Source organism: Pogoniulus pusillus, chromosome 23 (assembly GCF_015220805.1).
Source record: "Pogoniulus pusillus isolate bPogPus1 chromosome 23, bPogPus1.pri, whole genome shotgun sequence".
Classification (NCBI taxonomy): Eukaryota; Metazoa; Chordata; class Aves; order Piciformes; family Lybiidae; genus Pogoniulus; species Pogoniulus pusillus.
Window position 1 is genome coordinate 19538528 of NC_087286.1, and position 6000 is coordinate 19544527.

Here is a 6000-nt window from a genome sequence, read left to right on the forward strand (position 1 = left end):
TGGGCAGCTATCTCTCAGGTTTCTTAAAGTGAACCTGCTTAGTAAACACCTGTTTACTGGAGCATGAGCATGTCCTGACCTGAGGCTTTCCAGCATCTCAGCCAAGTGCCACAACAGTGGGGAAAGATGGAGTCTGCCTTTCTGTCCCAGTAACATGTAATTACTTGCTGCAAAGTGGAGCAACTTCTACTGACTGAGAAGCACAGATTAATGCTGCTGTGTGTTAGCAGGCCTTGTGGGAGTGTGCTGGAGTAGGGACAAGGAGGACCTGAGTCCCCACAGTGTCCCAGTGACTGACCTGTTTGCTACATTGGGATCTCTTGCTGCAGCTGCTCGTGAGGAACTTTGAAAAGCTCCTCTGTCTTGGGGCAGAAATTAAAATAGTGAGTTGAAATACAACGAGTTGGTGTACAGTTGGGGCTTTTTTTATTCATATGGCTGGTAAACTTTTTCTCATTCAGCCTCTAACAGCAGGTCTCACTTGGTTTAGGGCATGCAAAGTTTTCCTTCAGGAATTGCCTCAGTGACATAAATAAAATGTTTAATTCTGCAATAGGAACAAAGCAGAACAAGAACAAAAGCTGTTCAATGGAACAGCCTCTTTGCTATCCCTCCTGCCTGAAGTATAGTCCCCTCTTATGCAAACTTCCTGGTAAGCACTGCAGCCTTTGTGCCTCTTGAATGTGGTTGCCATCCCAAAGAAAGGATAGACTCCATGCCTTACCATGTGTGTGTCAGTAAATGGACTGCTGGGAGTGTTTAGCTGTCTCCTGTCAAACATGAATTAACTTCTGCTGGAATTACATCCTTCGTTCTTGCGTAGCCAAAACCATATTCATGGTCAAAGGACCAGATGGAAGGTTAAGGTTAAATAAAGTCTTAGTGCAACTCCCCCTGCAGTTAAAGTTGCACTTAGAGTAAATAAATGAAATGTAAATAACTTTAATGCTCCTTTCATACCTTAAGGGATAACATTAATCCTGAGTGTAATTTCAGAGTCAGCAGGGCTATGCTAGGTGTCATCCTGGCTTTTAGTCAGAGGTGCTTTGCTGTGAGTAGTTATGACAGTAATGCAATAACTTGGAGCCTGCCTCAGGGGGTACTGTCCTCATAAAGCATCCCCAGGTTTTATTTGTTACTCCAGTGATGGCAAATACTTACACATATAGATACTAGCACCTGCAATCTTCTTTACCTGTTGTCAGTCCCTAAGAAAGAAGTCTTTCTCTGGACTCCTATGGACTTGGTCTCTGCAGACTGCTTATGGATAACAACCACAGGATGATAGAATCAAGCAGGTTGGAAGAGACCTCCAAGCTCATCCAGGCCAACCTAGCACCCAGCCCTAGCCAATCAACTAAACCATGGCACTTGGTGCCCCAGCCAGGCTTGGCTTCAACACCTCCAGGGACAGCCACTCCACCACCGCCCTGGTCAGCCCATTCCAATGCCAATCACTCTCTCTGCCAACAACTTCCTCCTAACATCCAGCCTAGACCTCCCCTGGCACCACTTGAGACTGTGTCCCCTTGTTCTATTGCTGGTTGCCTGGCAGAAGAGACCAACCCCACCTGGCTACAGCCTCCCTTCAGGTAGTTGTAGACAGCAATGAGCTCTGCCCTGAGCCTCCTCTTCTGCAGGCTAAACAACCCCAGCTCCCTAATAGTCTATATTTCTGCAAAAACAATAGTAGCATCAATAACAATGACAATAATAACATCAGTAACAATGACAATATTAACATCAGTAACAATGACAACAATAACATCAATAACAATGACACTAATAATAACAACATCAATAACAACAATAATAATAACATCCATAACAATGGCAGTAATAACATCAATAACAACAAGAGTAATAATGAAGGAGTTTTAAAACATCAACATCTTTTCTGCTGCTGGGAGAACAGGGTATCCTGCAGTTTTGTCAGTCATCTGGAATAGCAAGCCTGTAGAAAAGCAAGAAGAAAGTGTGTGTGGGAAGACTAGGTAACTCTAACTTAATACATGAGCCTTGGCAATCAAAGCTGCCAATGGAAGCTCTCAGGACTCTGCCAAGGAGACAGATGGCATGATGACAGCAAATGGATGGGTCTCTAAAACTCAATTATCATTTCAGTTCAGACCTGCTTTCTGTGTGCCAAGTGGTGCAAGAGATTTGTTTATCTTGAGCTTTATGCATTTTGGCAGATGATTTGCATAGGTGGGAAGCTATAGGGATGGCTGTGGCAGTGTTAGGCTGAACACAGGTGTTTGTGATGTGTGTTGTCTTCCAGGTTACCTTGCTGCTCCTTGAAGGTATTAGATATCTGATCCTGCATTTACATATATCCATCTGTAGTCTGGAAACATTTCCCATTGGAATGGGCTGCCCAGGGAGGTGGTGGAGTTGCCGTCCCTGGAGGTGTTGAAGCCAAGCCTGGCTGGGGCACTTAGTGCCATGGTCTGGTTGACTGGATAGGGCTGGGTGCTAGGTTGGACTGGATGAGCTTGGAGGTCTCTTCCAACCTAGTTGATTCTATGATTCTAAAATGTTTTGAGATCTACTTACTAGCCAAAGAACAGAAATATTTCTAAGCAATTTTCCATGTCAGCAGGTCTCTATTTTTCCCCCCTTATATCTCTTTCCATCCCCACTCTGATCCAGTTGGCTCCTTAGCAGTGTGTTCCCATGTCCATGTCTTCCTTGACCAGAGTAGCTTATCCCCAAACCAGCATCAACTTCAGTAATCAAAACTGGTTTTCTAATCATAACAAAGTGGCAGCATGTGCAAAAATAAGACCATGGATGTCCATCATAAAGGCAGGTCCAGCAGCCTAATTCTAAGTCTCTGCTTGCTGATCTTTCCCTGGAGATATCTGAACAGCCACAGCCACGTCTCTACCTGCCATGCACAGCATTGGTAGCTGTGCAGCTTTCTCAGCTTGGGTATTGCTGAAGAGTGTCTGTTGGGTGTACTGTCACAGTGTCTTAGATTCACATCCACATGCTGTTTCCTTCCAGCTGTGGAATACTCTCCTCGCCCAGATTACTCACTGCACCTCTTTGTTTCTCTGCCCCTGCCTGCCCAGGTCTTGCAGATCACCAAAACTGCAGTCAATTTAGGTAAGGTAAATCCCCAGTATTTTCAAGCCATGCAGCAGGTGGGAAAGCTGTGGGAATTTTACTTATTTCTATTTTATATCTCTGGTGCTACTTAAGCAAGAGAGAGGCTCACAGAAATGAGAGGAATTATTTACAAGTCAGGAAAAAGCTGAAAGACAACACTTTTTCTTTCTCCAACTAAAATGAGGCTGCTCCCATGCCTGTACAAGAAAAGTGATTGTAGATGTCTCCTAGAGGCTGACAAAAATCTTACCTCTTGAGCACAGGTGAGACAGCAAAGTTCTCCAACTATATGTCAGACAGCTCTTTTAAAAGGACCCCATGTATCATTTATCTCAGAATCTGGCAGCTGGTCTTTGTGTGCATGTTCCTGAGCTGCTTTTTGTGTGCATGTTCCTGAGCTGCTTTTTGTGTGCATGTTCCTGAGCTGCTTTTTGTGTGCATGTTCCTGAGCTGCTTTTTGTGTGCATGTTCCTGAGCTGCTTTTTGTGTGCATGTTCCTGAGCTGGTCTTTGTGTGCATGTTCCTGAGCTGGTCTTTGTGTGCATGTTCCTGAGCTGCTTTTTGTGTGCATGTTCCTGAGCTGCTTTTTGTGTGCATGTTCCTGTGCTGGTTTTTGTGTGCATGTTCCTGAGCTGCTTTTTGTGTGCATGTTCCTGTGCTGTTTTTTGTGTGCATGTTCCTGAGCTGGTCTTTGTGTGCATGTTCCTGAGCTGCTTTTTGTGTGCATGTTCCTGTGCTGTTTTTTGTGTGCATGCTCCTGAGCTGGTTTTTGTGTGCATGTTCCTGTGCTGGTTTTTGTGTGCATGTTCCTGTGCTGGTTTGGTGTGCATATTCCTGTCCTGGCTCAGGGCAAGGGAAGGAAGAGAGCTAAGCAGAGAGGTAACCTAGCTCTCTTTGCATTAAGCTAACACAAACAGAAGCTCATAGGTCACCATTTAGTGCACCAATTTGCAGAGGGTAATTTCTCATAATAGGCTGCCCTGATTGCTTACTGAACATACCTTGGAGATTGGTCTTGCTTTTGTACAGCAAAAAAAAAACAACCCTTACCCCTGTCTCTCTTTGCTCTGAAGCACAGAGGATATAAAAGCTACTCTAAGGGTATTATTACTCAGAAAAAGGACTGAAAGATTGATTCAGATAAGGATGTCTGTCTGAGATTTACTAAGCAGTCCAGCACCTTCAGATAGCTACATTTGAAAAATTTCAGTTGTATGAAAGATCTTATTGTATTTTAAAATAATAATCCCCCCCTGAAAGGAATGAAACAGAAGCATCCAGAGCCCTAGACTGCTTCAGGGAATCTGTTTCCTCACATTTCACTGACACTCACAGAAGGAAGCTGCCATAAGTGTTTATAATACATGCTAGGCATGTCGGTGGCTAACTCTGCTTATACAACCCAAGCCCTTGAACTAAACCTCACCCATGTAAAATACACCAGCTGAGTGTTTTATCAGTAATTGTTTGCAAGATGCACCCTAATGAACCCCCTGCTGTCCTCCACAACCCACAGTGCTCTTTTGTAAGGCTGGGCATGAACCAGAGGGTGCAATGCAGTGTTTTAAGGGGGCATGCCTCTCTCTGGGCAGGAGGGATTGTCTGGGGCAAGGACATTGGGCTTTATGATTCCTTGCAGTCACAACTGTCATCTACTCAGAAAATCTGCAAGAAAACCTTGAAATGGAGAAGCTGCACTGTAGCAGAGACTATTTCCATCTCTTAGTGCCATGGTCTAGTGGATTGGATAGGGCTAAGTGCTAGGTTGGACTGGAGGATCTTGGAGGTCCCTTCCAACCCGACTGATTCTATGATTCTTTCTCACACATATCAAGCCCTGGGACTCCAGCAGCAGACTGCCATCAAGGTGTGGCCATGCTGCAGAAGGGATGATAGTAAGAGAAGGAGAAAGCAGCAGCAGACAGACTGACTGCAGTGTGACCAAAACAGGAGGGATGTGGAGCCCATGTGTGTGGGCAGCTGGGCAAGACTGGGAATAGTGCTAGGAGTCAAAAACTCAGAGGCAGAAGACGGTGCACATCTGAATGTTGGATGAAATCATAGAATCATATAATCAACCAGGTTGGAAGAGACCTCCAAGCTCATCCAGTCAGAACAATGTTAAGTGTTTGTTGCTTTTTTTCCCTTGGTTTATATTGAACTATTGATCTTGGTTTTAAAGTTGCATTTAAAACCCTGCTGCCAGGTCAGTTGCTAGTGGTGATGTTTCCAAAGCTGACCATGTCAACTGTTGTAGTGTTCAATACAGAAAGAATAAAGGAAGGGCACCAGCTGTATATTGAAGATGATGCAATGTGTGGAGGAGGAAGGACACTGATGATCTGCCTGAAAAGCCCTGAGGATGTATCAGGTGTGATGAGGAGTCCCTGTAAAAAACACCATGGATTCTGTGTTTCCAAAATGAGATTCAGCTTTTAAAGTAACCCATGAGCTGTGTCCAGTTCTGGGCTCCTCAACTCAAGAGAGATGTTGAGGTGCTGGAATGTGCCCAGAGAAGGGCAGCAAGGCTGGGGAGGGGCCTGGAACACAGCCCTGTGAGGAGAGGCTGAGGGAGCTGGGGGTGTGCAGCCTGCAGAAGAGAAGGCTCAGGGCAGAGCTCATTGCTGTCTACAACTACCTGAAGGGAGGCTGTAGCCAGCTGGGGTTGGGCTCTTCTGCCAGGCACCCAGCAATAGAACAAGGGGACACAGTCTCAAGTTGTGCCATGGGAGGTCTAGGCTGGATGTTAGGAGGAAGTTGTTGGCAGAGAGAGTGACTGGCATTGGAATGGGCTGCCCAGGGAGGTGGTGCAGTTGCTTTTGCTGGAGGTGTTGAAGCAAAGCCTGGCTGAGGCACTTAGTGCCATGTTCTAGTTGACTGGCTAGG